General features: G+C 44.2%; 1 long non-coding RNA gene across 1 annotated transcript; it reads left to right on the forward strand.

Moving 5' to 3' along the window:
- Positions 1–8,296: 8,296 nt before the first annotated feature.
- Positions 8,297–9,843, forward strand: LOC124683174. The gene is made up of 3 exons (XR_006996580.1): positions 8,297–8,408; positions 9,054–9,572; positions 9,688–9,843. It is a non-coding gene; the product is annotated as an uncharacterized LOC124683174 (long non-coding RNA).
- The last annotated feature ends 3,302 nt before the right edge of the window (positions 9,844–13,145 follow it).

The raw sequence follows: 13,145 nt of genomic DNA on the forward strand, positions 1-13,145 counted from the left end.
CTTTCATAAATACTAAGATCTTTCGTCAGAAAATACATGCACTTTAACCCATATTTTTTTAGGAGGAGCTATCTTCCACTATTGAGACAATGACCCTTAAAATTATGCAAGAGTCTCTTAAACATGACACGAAATAATGATTAATTTATGGCACCTACTTAAATTTTAGTACATTTATGTGTGTCTTTGTGTATATTATCTCAGTTCTCATGATTATGTTAGCACAACTTTGTATAGTGTGCGGCTCAACAACTATCTTGATAGCGGTTTCTACTGTGTGGTGAGGTGATAGCAACTAGACTATAATTTATAATGTTATTATGATGAGACTATCATATACTGGTAGGCATGTTCCTTAAAGGTGTTATTTATGTTTTAGCCGGTTTAGTAATTAGGAGAACTTGTTTGATATTTGAACATGACACTGAAATGGCGTCAACCTTAGATACCAAGCTGTAAATACACAATCCCCGTCTTTGCTTTGTCTAATAAATTAATTTAATATATTTAAATTAAATTTTACGATGTTTATAAGAGAGGAAGTGGCAATGCAACTAAATAATAATTAATCCATTAAAACATAATGCATACAAAATAGTTAAACTAAATTTAGGGTGTTTATAAAGTGAGACTAGCAATCAAATTATTGCATTTTTATGCATGATGCTCTTGCGTTTTGTCTTGATGAAGGTGTGGACAAGATCGATATCAACTCGGAGAAGGAGGGCACGATGATAACAATGGGCAGCGTCAACCCGATGGACGTGCTGGAGGCCACAAGGAGGAAGGCCTGCAAGCATTCTAACATCGTCACCATCGGTTCAGCAACGACGGTGCCATCCAGTCCCAAGACGGCGGAGAAAAAGAAGCCCGGGCAACAACTGCAACACTGGGAGTCTGGGAGGAGAAGAGGTACATGGTGGCGGCCGGGGCGGAGAGGAGGGCGCCTGCGGCGCCGTTGACGGTGTACATGCACCACGTCCCGCCACCGCCACACTCGTGGCACCCCATGTACAATCAGCATGGTTCCGTTGTTGCCTACTAACATGACTCCTTCTCCGTCACACAATTAGTTAGTTAATCTTTTATTCTTGCTATATTTATTTCGTAGTATTAGTTGATTATTGATATACTAGGTAATTCAACCCCGGATCCTCATGTGCGTTCACATTCCACGGTTCTTTTCCCTCGAGAAAATTAGTTGGACCTTTTTGAATAATTCACCGAGTGTTGTTGGAGATTTCTTGTGGTTTAGGACTGCTCTTTGCCGCGACCGGACTAAGAAAATTCAGACATCTCTCTGTTCACTCAGTTCCAAAAAATACAACAATAGTGAAAAATGATTCAGTGCCGTATTCATTCTGAGTCCTATAGGATCATGTTTTCACTTACTAGTTGCTTGGTTGTGGCACATAAATAAATTATCCAAAAGGTTGCTATTTTTGTTTTTTCTTCAACCACGAGATTATGCTTCATTATTGTTCGTTGCACCCAATTCGAACCATGCTTTCGTCGCGTTTGCAACACAGTGCCGAGTTGCCAACTATCTTGCAATGACATTGAGTGTGATGCAACCATAACCGGGATAAGGAACCACTCTTCATAGGCAGGAAGGCAGTTGCCGTGTTGATGAAGAGGAGCTCGTTCATGATCTGTCCCTCCTTCCACTACGGCCCTGGCAAGGCCTAATGAAAACAGTGTTTCTGCAATGGTGTTATTTTTGCTGCATACAGAGTTGTAAAGTCCTTTTAAATAAAAAAAACCTGTTCTAGTGTTCCTTACAGAATTGTTTCGCAACGCCAAGAAGTTATTTCTACAACACTCTAAGAATGATGTCATAGTGCATATGTTATGTTCGTGTCAATTACAACTTTTTTTCACGTCTATCACTTAAATAATAAGTTTCCAACACACCCAAAAAATAACGCTTCCTTCAATCGAAGGTATGTTTCTATGGTTCTTAAACAGATAATGTTTTTAATTGCCATGGCAAAAAATCACCTATTGTGAAACAAATCATAATTAATATGCTACTTCCTTTTTTACAAAATAGAAGACTTTTGAGTGAGCTAAAATAGCCTACTAAAACGTCTTATATTTTGGGACGGAGGTAGTAGAATTTTATACTAGAAACATACGGCGATGTACCAAAATTGTTTCCAATGTGTGAATTTTTCTCGGAAGCAAGATACTATTAAGAATAAAAATCTTGCTAAGAAGCACAAGCTGTTTTGTGTCCAAACCCGATAGCGCTAGACCGTGTGGACGACTTTGCATCCCCAGGCAACAATGTCACACTGATTTCGGATTCCGACGACAGGATGTGGCCGGCTCAGCGATGCCACACCATCAACTCATGCATGCTAGTGGAAGAAAGGCGGAGGGTTCACGAAAGAAACTTTTCTTGCTTTAGCTCTCCAATAATCTACGGGTTGTTAATAAAGAATCCTTGTTCTTTCTCACAAATAGAAATTCATGAACCTTTCTATATTTTATTACATAGCTTCTTCAGGATCGATCCTTGTCGCCCAAGTCATGGATGGTCGTGGCTAAAGCAAACGTATTAGTGTTAGCTCAAAAGTGTGAATTTATTTGTATTTTAGTTGTAAAGTCGTGCAATTTGAGTATTTGACCTGGAGCTGCAGGGTCCGAGCCGGAGACGCAAGTGGACCGCGCCATCAGGAAAACACCTAGGGCCAGAGACGGGCGTGGGAGTTGGTGTCCGCGGGCCAGACGGGGCCGATACCGCCTAGGGTTGGAGGTTCGCTAGGTTATATATTGACGCGGTCTGTAGCGCTCATCGATCTCGACAAAGCTCGCAGTCGCAGGGAAGGGAAAGGAAGGAGGAAGAGAAGCAGGCGATGGAGATCGGAATCATGGGAGAGGAAGAGGCTCACCTTGTGCCGGCGCCGATGGCCGGTGAGGACGACGAGGCTGACTTGCTGGTGGAGCGCAATGAAGAAGAGGTGGTGTCCAGGATCAGAGCGACCGCCGACGATGCCGAATCAGCGGGGCTCCCGATGATCAAGGTCGCCGGCGACGGCAAGCGGATGCACCTGGTTTCCCAGCAGTTCATCAACGAACTCAAATCGGGGCCACCTTTCTATGTCCCAAGCCGCGTGAGCAACGAGCGTCTCCTCAGCTTTGTGCGTGGCGACCAGGCCAAGTACGCGATCATCATCAAGGGGTACGAGGCCATGGAGAGGGTGCGGGACATGGAGATGGACATCCTCGAGCAGTACCACGACAAGGGATACGCCTACTTTGTGATCTCTGATGACGCCGATGAGGTCTAGGAGCTGGTCTATGAAGTAGTATGAACTAAGTTGCTAGCGCCGGAGGGGTGTCCTGTTAAGTTAGCAGTATGCTATAATTATGCTTGTAATCTGTTTTTCATGGCGCCACTACTACTGGTCTGTTTTATCGTATCTATCACGTCTCATTAAACTTTTTTTTTTTGCTTATTTCTGCTACTGGTTTGTGTTTCATGTCGATCATGGCTTGTTGAACATGTTTATATATGCTTTTATAATTGCTCATGTTCTTGGTACGGGCTCGTCTTGAGCCTACCGTCCAAAAAATTTGTTCTCGGTGGTACGGCCGTAAGAAAGCAGAACAAATAAAGCAGTAATTAACTCGCTGTGACTGCCCGAATCACGACCTCGTTTATCCTTCTCCTCTTAAATCTTGACCGTTGCTTCTCTGAACTTGACTGCGGCTGTCGTTTCGGCAGTGCATTGCCAGGGTCCTCTACTCCTCACGGAAAGCATCGTTAGCCAGCACTGGAATTTTATACGGAGTACCTCAATACAGACCCATCACTGATGCCGGATTCAGCGAGCAGCGTATCAGCACGGCGTGTCGCTCTCGCAGAAAGCAAAGAAAGAGAAAAAAAAAGCAGGGTGCGATCGCGGAACCAACCCCTAGGCCCTAGGTCAATATGTGTACCATGGGCAGTGTATGATTTGGAGACTTGTCGCCGCGGCGATGGAATGCTACTTCAATCTCACGCAGAGAGGGAGAGACGGAATTGTAGCTGCGTCTTTCCTTGTTTCCCATGAAGACATACGAGCAAATAATCCAAGGACATTGCAGCATTTAGCTGCAGATCAATCTAACTGGACACAAAGGAAGGTGACGGTTTGCATGGAGATTGATTAGCTCAGCCTGCAGGTATGATGCCAGGACTCAGCTTCAACCTGAGACTGAACCCATACGTACCTGTCGCTTATAATCGTCACCTGTGTCGGCACGCAAGCAAGGAGCGGTCACACATGTATCTCCTTCCATCTAAGGGAGCACGTTGTAGTGCAAGAGTTCAACGACATTAGAGCCGATGCGAGGCTATGTGCGGACGCAGAAGCCCGGGGTGTTCGCCAGCTCCTCACTTAGATTAGTTTTTTCTTAGGTCGAGTTGTAAGGCGAGGTATTTGTCCTTTCGAGAACTTATACATAATACATGTAACCTTCTTTCTGTCAATGCATCAAAACGCAATGCTTTTGCGTTTTCGCGAAAAAAGGGAGCACGTTGTAGTGCAAGAGTTGCCATTGCTAGTACTTACTCTTGGCTAGTGTTAATTTTCCAGCAAAGTGCTTGCCCAATGACCGTTTACCTTCACTTTGGAGTGGTACAATTGGACTGTTATGAGGGCATATAGCTTTGCTTGACAGAACCTTAAGAGAAGCTTGGTGTATTGCTGCAAAGAATCTGTAGCTTGCCTGACGCAGCAAAGCGAAATTAAGGTCCATCAACTGTACAAGCTTTGAGCAAGCAATGTCGGGGGATTTGAGCGTTGAAGTTCGTTGTCCCCTGATATAACTGTCAACCGGGTAGTAGCGTAGAAGCTGCTACTCTGTGCCCGTAGGTGTCATTTTCGTTCAACACTTTTTTTTGGTTCAGAATAAGACACTGATTTTGACACGATGCGACTCATGCTAGTGGAAGAAAGCCGGAGGGTTCTTGCTTTAGCTCTCCGTAATCTAGGAGTTGTAAATAGAGATCCTAGTTCTTTCACAAATAAAAATGCATGATCCCCTCTTTTTTTTTCAAGAATGCACTCTCGAAGGTGTATCAATCAGCCGATATAACGCCACGAAGGCTACAACTCCACACACAACATCAAGAAGGCTACAACTTCACACGCACCACGAGACAACGCCAAAAAGGCTACAACTCCACACGCACCATGACACAACGCCAAGAAGGCTACCACTCCACACCAACATCACGATACATTGCCGAACGGAAAACAACACACCCTCTACAGACTCGATGATATACGACTCGTTATGCCCATCATCCAGCCACAAGTGGCTAGGAGAAGAAGCACATGGTTTTCGGGCCGCGTCGCGAATCAAGCAAGACACCATCGAAGCTCGACCTCCACTCCGAGGCCAGCAGGACCAATGTACCTCCCACCATGCGCTTAGAAGAGACAGCGATAAGAAGGCAGGGTCCCGACGGGCTGGAGGAAGATGCCGACCCAGATGCGTACACCTTGTCGTACATAGCATCCCGGAAGCCTAAGCCTCAGGCAGTGGCCAACGTCAGCAACACAATACATCGCCCCATACTCCAAATGTTGCATCGGCCTCCCTCAAGATGGACAAGATAACTTCTTTAAGAAGATAACAACACTGTGGCGCCACCGCCTAGTTTGGAGAATCGGACCTAGGATGATGCAGCTCGACCTTCGGTCTCCACCGCATCATGTACATCAACGACAAGAACCACAATCAAGTCTGAGGTCACGGAAGCATGGAAGAGGAGACGGAAGAAGGGATGGCCAATCCGGCGCACGAACCAGCACCACCGGCTCCCATGCCGATCCAACCGGCGCCACAACCGGCACGCTGGACCACTCGCCGAACCAGTCCGGCGTCAGCCCCAGCGCCGCCGGTCTTACCGCCGAAATGCATTGCACTATGTACCTTTATCTCTATGTATGCCTAAACTACCCATCATTTAGTGGCTCCCTATATATAGGCCCCCACCTCCCCTTCATGAGACTAGGAATGAACTTGAGAGAATTAAGCTCATGCCTCAAGATCAAAGTTTTTTCTTGCTTTAGCCCTCCGTAATCTAGGAGTTTTTAATAAAAATCCTTGTTCCTTCACGAATAGAAAGGCATGGTCCTCTATATATTTTATTACATATATAGCTTGCTCAGGATCGATCCTTGTGCCCAAGTCATGGATAGTGGTGGCTAAAGCAAACGTGTTACTTCCTCGCAAAAAAAAAAAGCAAACGTGTTACTGTTAGCTCAAAAGTGTGAATTTTATTTGTACTGTATTTTAGTTGCAAAAAACAAGTCGTGCAATTTGACCCGGATCTGGTTGCGTTGCCACCATGGCTGCAGTGTCCGAGCCGAAAACGCCTCAAGGTTGGGCCGCAGGAGTTGGAGTCCGCGGGCCAGTCGGGGCCGCTACCGCCTAGGGTTGGGGGTTCGCTAGGTTATACATTGACGCGCGCGGTCTGTAGCTATCATCGATCCAGACAAAACTCGCAGACTCGCAGTCGCAGGGAAGGGAAGGAAGAAGAGCAGGAGGTGATGGAGATCGGGTTCATGGGAGAGGAAGAGGCTCCCCCTTGTGCCGGCACCGATGGGCGGTGAGGACGACGAGGTGGCGTCCAGGATCAGAGCGACCGACGAGGATGCAGAATCGGCGGGGCTCCCGAGGATCAAGGTCACGGGGGACGGCAAGAGGATGCATCTGGTTGCCCAGGTGTTCATCGACAAACTCAAGTCGCGGCCACGTTTCCGTGTCCCAGTCCGCATGAGCAACGAGCGCCTCCTCCTCTCCGTGCGTGGTGCGTGGCGACGAGGCCATGCGCGCGATCCTGATCAAGGGGTACGAGGCCGCGGAGGCGGTGCGGGACATGGAGTTGGACATCCTCCAGCAGTACCACGACCAGGGATACGCCTACCTTGTGATCGCTGATCACGCCGATGAGGGGTCTGTTACTAGCAAGTTTTGAGTATGCTACTACTATCGTGTTCATGGCAAGTGTTAGGCCAAGTTATGAGGGTTATGTTTACAGTTATTCTGTTACTGGTAACGTATGAGTAGGCAGTTGTGGTTTTTAAGCTCCAGGTAGAGAATTCTGAATTTAGTTTCTGTCAAACTTCAACACTTATGAGCATCGCTAGCAGGGGAGATCAGCAAAGCCCAAAAATTCGTATAGATACGTGTCATCTGCTGCCTAGTCAATATCTAAGATTAATAACTAAGGTACGATTTTACGGATTTCCTATACCATACCTATTTCTATTTATTACAGTAGAAAATAATAAACAGAGTAAATAGCGAGTTTTCTTATTTTCATCGCACATATCGGGACTTTTAAGTCCCCGTCGCACATGGAAATGGTACTCCGTGTACGGTGCAAATAATTGCTTACGGTCAAAAATAAAAAAAAAACAAGTTATGCAGGCTCTCCACCCATCCGTGTTGCGAAAACATCACACACGGTCCAAGTTGTCGAATGATATAGACCGCACATGATCCAGTTTGGGAGCACCGTCTACGAAGTTTTCACTTTCGCACACGTTTCATTTGTGTCATTGTCTGTATTTTCGAATGCGTGAGACTATTATTATTCGTTTGTGATGTTCTACCCAATCGCAAATGATTCATCTTTATAAATGGTTTGTGATTATTCACTTGTTAATAATTGTTGTTCTGGCTGTCTACTAAAATTTACACAACATCATTTCACTCTTTAGCATCTTGAGGCACCGGTAAGGTGCGGCGAGGCGGCGAGGTCCCGCCTGAGGCGGGCAGGTGGTTGCTGCTGTGCCGGGAACATGAAATTCTAACCAAAAATAATTTTAAGGTTGCAATCAAAAGTTTGAGTGAATAAATTGTTTCTCCGAATCTCTACTACTTAAAAAGACTAAAGTGGTTCCTTATTCTGCCATCCACGATACGTTTGGTCGTCCAACCTACCTACGTCCATCGATCGCTAAACGCAAACATCCTTCGTCGTTTGCCCTCACGCGTGCGCTGACAGTGGGCCAAGCCAGCAGGAAACCTCCTCGTCGTGCTCCAATCCCAACCCCAATCCCTGGATCCGATCTCACAATACCAGGGCAGGCGGAGGCCGCCGCCGTTGTGCTCCTCCTGCCGCTCACCCCGACCACCACTGCGGCAACGATGACGACAAGGATGGAGACAAGGCGGCAGCGCCGTCTCCAGTGCAATCCGGAGCGCGCCGTCCACGCCGCCAAACCGACTATCCTGTGAACCTCTCGGTCCACGTCATTCATGCTTGGCTTCCCACCATTGATCGACTTCGCCTTTCCCGTCCCGATGCAGTGACCGCCCGCCCGCGTGCCCTGGACCTTCCGCCGGCTCCCGGATCCATCTGCCTCTTGCAGCCGTCGCCAGCCCCCTTCTACCTCGAGGTATGAGTGGGTCTCGCCTCTAATCGCTAGATCCGCCTGAGGGTCTGGGACTAGCTACGACAAAGAAAAAACACTGCCCGAGGAGGATTTGATTCCCAGATGCGTGACTTCCTTAGGCAATCAGCGGGCTATGCAATTTTTTTCTGGCAGCAGCGAGGTGCTGATTCATTTGGGCGAACAGAAAACTGCTCGACAAAGAAAGCATAGCGCGCATGATTTCTATTCATGCGGTGGGGAAACAGATGATGTGATGCTGGTTTCTGAAATGATAGCATCCACTTAGCAGTTAGGCAGTACCATATTGGCCACCCTTTGATTTAACTAACTTCACGTTATGGACACAAAATATGCTTGGTGTATGTGGACTCGATCCACTGTTTTTTTTTTCATTCCTCTGCATTTGTCATCATTTTCTTTGTACTGCTTTGTTCATTACTCTGCATTTGTGTTCATTTTTTTTAGAACATGGACTGCTGAATGCTGATATATTGATAATAACCACATTTTGTAATAAGATACCTTTTATTTGAAAGTTTTCAGTGAATTTTCAGAGAAACCTGGATTTTCAAAATATCATACAATTTTATGTCATGTGTACGAACTATTCAGCGAACTAAGAGGGATTAATTTTGGCTTTTTGAACAGATTTAAATTAAATACTACTAAAGATAGGTCTAGGCCAAACGAGGCAGCAGAGTCCGTTTCTGGTGAGAAACGGGGTGGAGACGATGCAGGAGAGGGCAAGAGATAGAGCGAGAGTGGAGTCGTCGGAGCTGCCGATGTGGGGTAAAACGGAGATCACCAGCGGGGATTTCTCGAGGCTGCACCACCGAATCAAAATCCTAGGCGCCGTGAATGTGGCCAGGTTTGATTGGCTAACTAAGGAGTGCTGGGCAGGTGGGGAAGATGCACGTGTCGCGACGGTGCATCGGAAATTGGCGAAGGCTCGTCTCGGCAAACAAGAAGCTATGGATACATGCGCGTCTAGCCGCAAGCCGTCTTCATTGTTGTTCATGGAGTCCAACAGTATTCTACACACGAATGACATCCATTGAGGAGATCTCTTAAATAGCATCGGATGCCACACAAGCCTGATGGCTAATGTTTCCGCTCCGTTGACGACCCCCACCGACGCCTCCAATGACATAAGATTTGTTCTCCCTGGTCAGTACCTGTATCCTCCTTTGGTAATCATCTATTTCCAATTCTTTATGCATGCTCCGATGACATAAGTTTGCTGACCGCATTCTAGATTTATGTGATGATTTGCTTGTGTCAGGTGCAAAATCAGACAGATTATCTATGGACAAGAATCTGGGAAAAAAGGATCCCTCCCCTACTGAATTATGTATGTTAGATCAACACGGAAAATTTCTATTTCTGTATATATCTTTAGTCTATGCATTTGCAGCGATAGCCTTCGAATTTACAATCATGTTGCTGATTTATTTCGGAAAATGGCAGGTCTCATATCAACTCTCCTGCTGATATTCTTTTTGGTCTAAGATTATATATAGGTTCAGATTATATTATTCTGTAGTGCTGTTGCCGAATGCTCTAGCTTTTATGATTGTCTTTCCATAATTTAGCAGCATCTGCTATTAACGGTGTGACTTATTCCTTTCCAAGAAGTTATGATTTATTCCATTCAGCATTACCTTTATCTATAATTTCTATTCCATAAATCATAAACAAAAGAATCTATGATGTGTACTGGCAAGAGGGAGGAACTAATGAAAAAAATTAGTTTCCAGAAAGCAGTTTATGAGGGACTTGTAGTTCAGTTTTATGGCGTTGATGGCAACTTATCTATACCTAAATACTGAACGTTCAACTACTTTTTTGCGCCTCTCGTTGTCTTTCGCCGTTTGCATCACTTACTCCAGGTTGTTGTGGTGTTGATGGGGTGTGTGTTGTGGGTAAAATTCAACAATGTTGTTCCTAGGCTAGAATGTTAAACAACAAGGTGTATTCCTCTTAAGAACAAAGCTATTGAGGGGTTATCTTTCGGATCAAGCATTAGATACTTGGTGTGTCTCTTAAATAATTCCACTTGCAGCCATGTTCGGATTGGTTACCTCTTTCGAGTTGTTCTTGCTTCTTGTTTTATTATATATGTCAAATGCAAAAGATTGATAATTTCCTCTGTTTTTTAATTTCCGATTTAAGGTGTTGTTATACCATACAGAGGTAATGGACTATTGAAGTGTAGTTCCCATCAGACTGATTTGTTTATTACTAATTCATATGTCTATTTGACTTTTAATCCCCGAATTGGTGCATACCGCAAATGGGTTGGTGTTTCGAGTAGTTCTATCTTGGTGTGAGAAATGGTGGACAGAGAGATTCTTAATCTGAATATAGTTGGTCTTTCGATTTGTTTTTCTATGCTTAAGCCTGGCCCTTTTATTCTATAGCCGAGGAGGTCCTTTTGATTGTAATGGTCCAAGGTAGCTCCATTTAGTCTTGCTTGGGCAGCAAATGCCTAACTCATACTTGGGTATTGTACTATTGCTCTTCTGCATCCTCTTTTTATTATTTGCATTTGACACTAAAGCGAAAAGTAATAGCTATTTCCTTAGGTTAGGCAAGAAAATTGTTGGGTAAATGATAATGGAGCCAATAAACTAATGTATTTGTTCTTCATTTTGAGCTTTGGGCAATTTGCTTTGGCCACTAAATCTCTGCTTGCTGGAATAGATAGATTGCTATTTTGGTGTCTTGTGAAGGACACATCTAGGGGTTTGTATTGTAACCTTATGTCAATCCTCAATCGATATTTGGATAATTATATGTCAATGGTTACTCGCTTCACTGGAAAAACGGTTAAATGAAGGGTATTAATATGTATAGGTACACCTCATTATTAATATCTAGGATAATGACACTATGTTCAAAAATAACTGGAACTATCATAAGTGTCATCGCTCATGAGTCCTCGCCTATTGGTTACATATGGCCTTCGGTTGGAGATGTTCTTAAGCTATAACACCAATCTTCAGTTCGCACTTTTGATTGACTACTACCTCAATTCGGATTTAATCGATGGCGGACACCCCGTACATGCTATATTAGCTAGGCACCACACCGCTTCGATTTTATCCAAACAGAGTGAGTACAACTTAGGGGTTGCTACTATAGTTTTAGACTTCATCATGTTAATCCAGATGCTATCTGGATACATTCTTGTTTGCAGGTGTAATCCAATTTCTTGTCTTCTTGCACATTTATATTCATCATGCTTTAGAAACGCAAATTATTTCGCACCCGTTGCAACGCACGGGCAAATGTCCTAGTGAGAATAAAACCTCCTGTTTTTGTAGTTCATAAGTTTATGAATCAAATTTGGAAAGTTTTTTATGAAGACTAAAATGGTGATAAAATAGGAGAGACTATTGGTGTTTAATTATCTTCGAATCATAGAGATTCCGGAGCTAGGAGACATCATTTTTATTTTAGCTAGAGCCACATGTATCTAGCTATTTATGTCAATTTCATGGCGCATTTAAAAACGATCATCTATGTTACCATATAATAGAAGATATTCACCAGTGGCACCGATGGACATTGAGAAAAAAATCGGCTATTATCAACCCGATGTTTTGAACGTTATAAATGGAAATAAATAAACGGTGCCGATTTATATCCAAACAAATACCTCCTAGATATGTGCTCCACATGGAAGACACCTTGAGTAGAAAACGAAGTAGGACGACATGGTCGCTTATTTCCTTCTATGACCCCATGATATGGTTACATTAATTTAAATATACAAAGACTCTAGTTAAATCAAACAATATTATACTAAAATTGTATACTTGTTTATAATGTATGTGTTTCAAAATTTTAAGTGTATATATTGTTTTACATTATCACATGGCAATCTTTCTAAAACATTACTAGTTTATGTTCTCAAGATGATTTCTAGCGACGGTGACCACCGATACATGGGTGTCACAAAAACTCACATTTCTCATGTTTCCTGCCCATTTTCGTGGGCTATATCACGCAACTTTTGGGTCTCGAGATGATTTCCCACGATGGTGACCACTGATATATGATTAGATGGGCGTCGCCAAAACTCCCTTTTTCATCTTTTTTTGCCCTTTTTGTGGGCTATAGCGCGCAGATTTTGGTTCCCGGAACAATTTCCAGCGATCATTACCAGCGATACATGGTTTGAGGGGCATCGCCAAAACTCGTCTTGTTCACGTTTTCTGCCCATTGTCGTGGACTATAGCGCACAATTTTTGGTTCCTAGGACAATTTCCAACGACTGTGACCACCGATACATGGTTGAGGGGCTTCACGAAAAATCGTGTTTTTCATGTTTTCTACCTCCATTTTCATGGGCTATAGCTCACAGTTTTAGTTCTTGGGACGATTTCCAGCGACGGTGACCATCGATACATGGTTTGAGAGGCTTCGCGAAAACTCATGTTTTTCCTGTTTTCTACCGCCATTTTTATGGGCTATAGCTCACAGTTTTGATTTCTCTGGATGATTTCCAACGACTGTGACCACCGATACAAGGTTTGAGGGTGTCACAAAAACACACATTTTCAGTTTTCTATCCATTTTCGTGGGCTATAGCACGCAACTTTTGGTTCCCGGGACGATTTCACTGACCGTGACCACCGATACATGGTTTGAGGGCATCGCAAAAACTCACCATTTTCATGTTTGTGCCTTTTTTCGTGGGCTATAGCGCACAATTTTTGGTTCCCGCGATAATTT

This window comes from Lolium rigidum, chromosome 1, assembly GCF_022539505.1.
Source record: "Lolium rigidum isolate FL_2022 chromosome 1, APGP_CSIRO_Lrig_0.1, whole genome shotgun sequence".
Lineage (NCBI taxonomy): Eukaryota > Viridiplantae > Streptophyta > Magnoliopsida > Poales > Poaceae > Lolium > Lolium rigidum.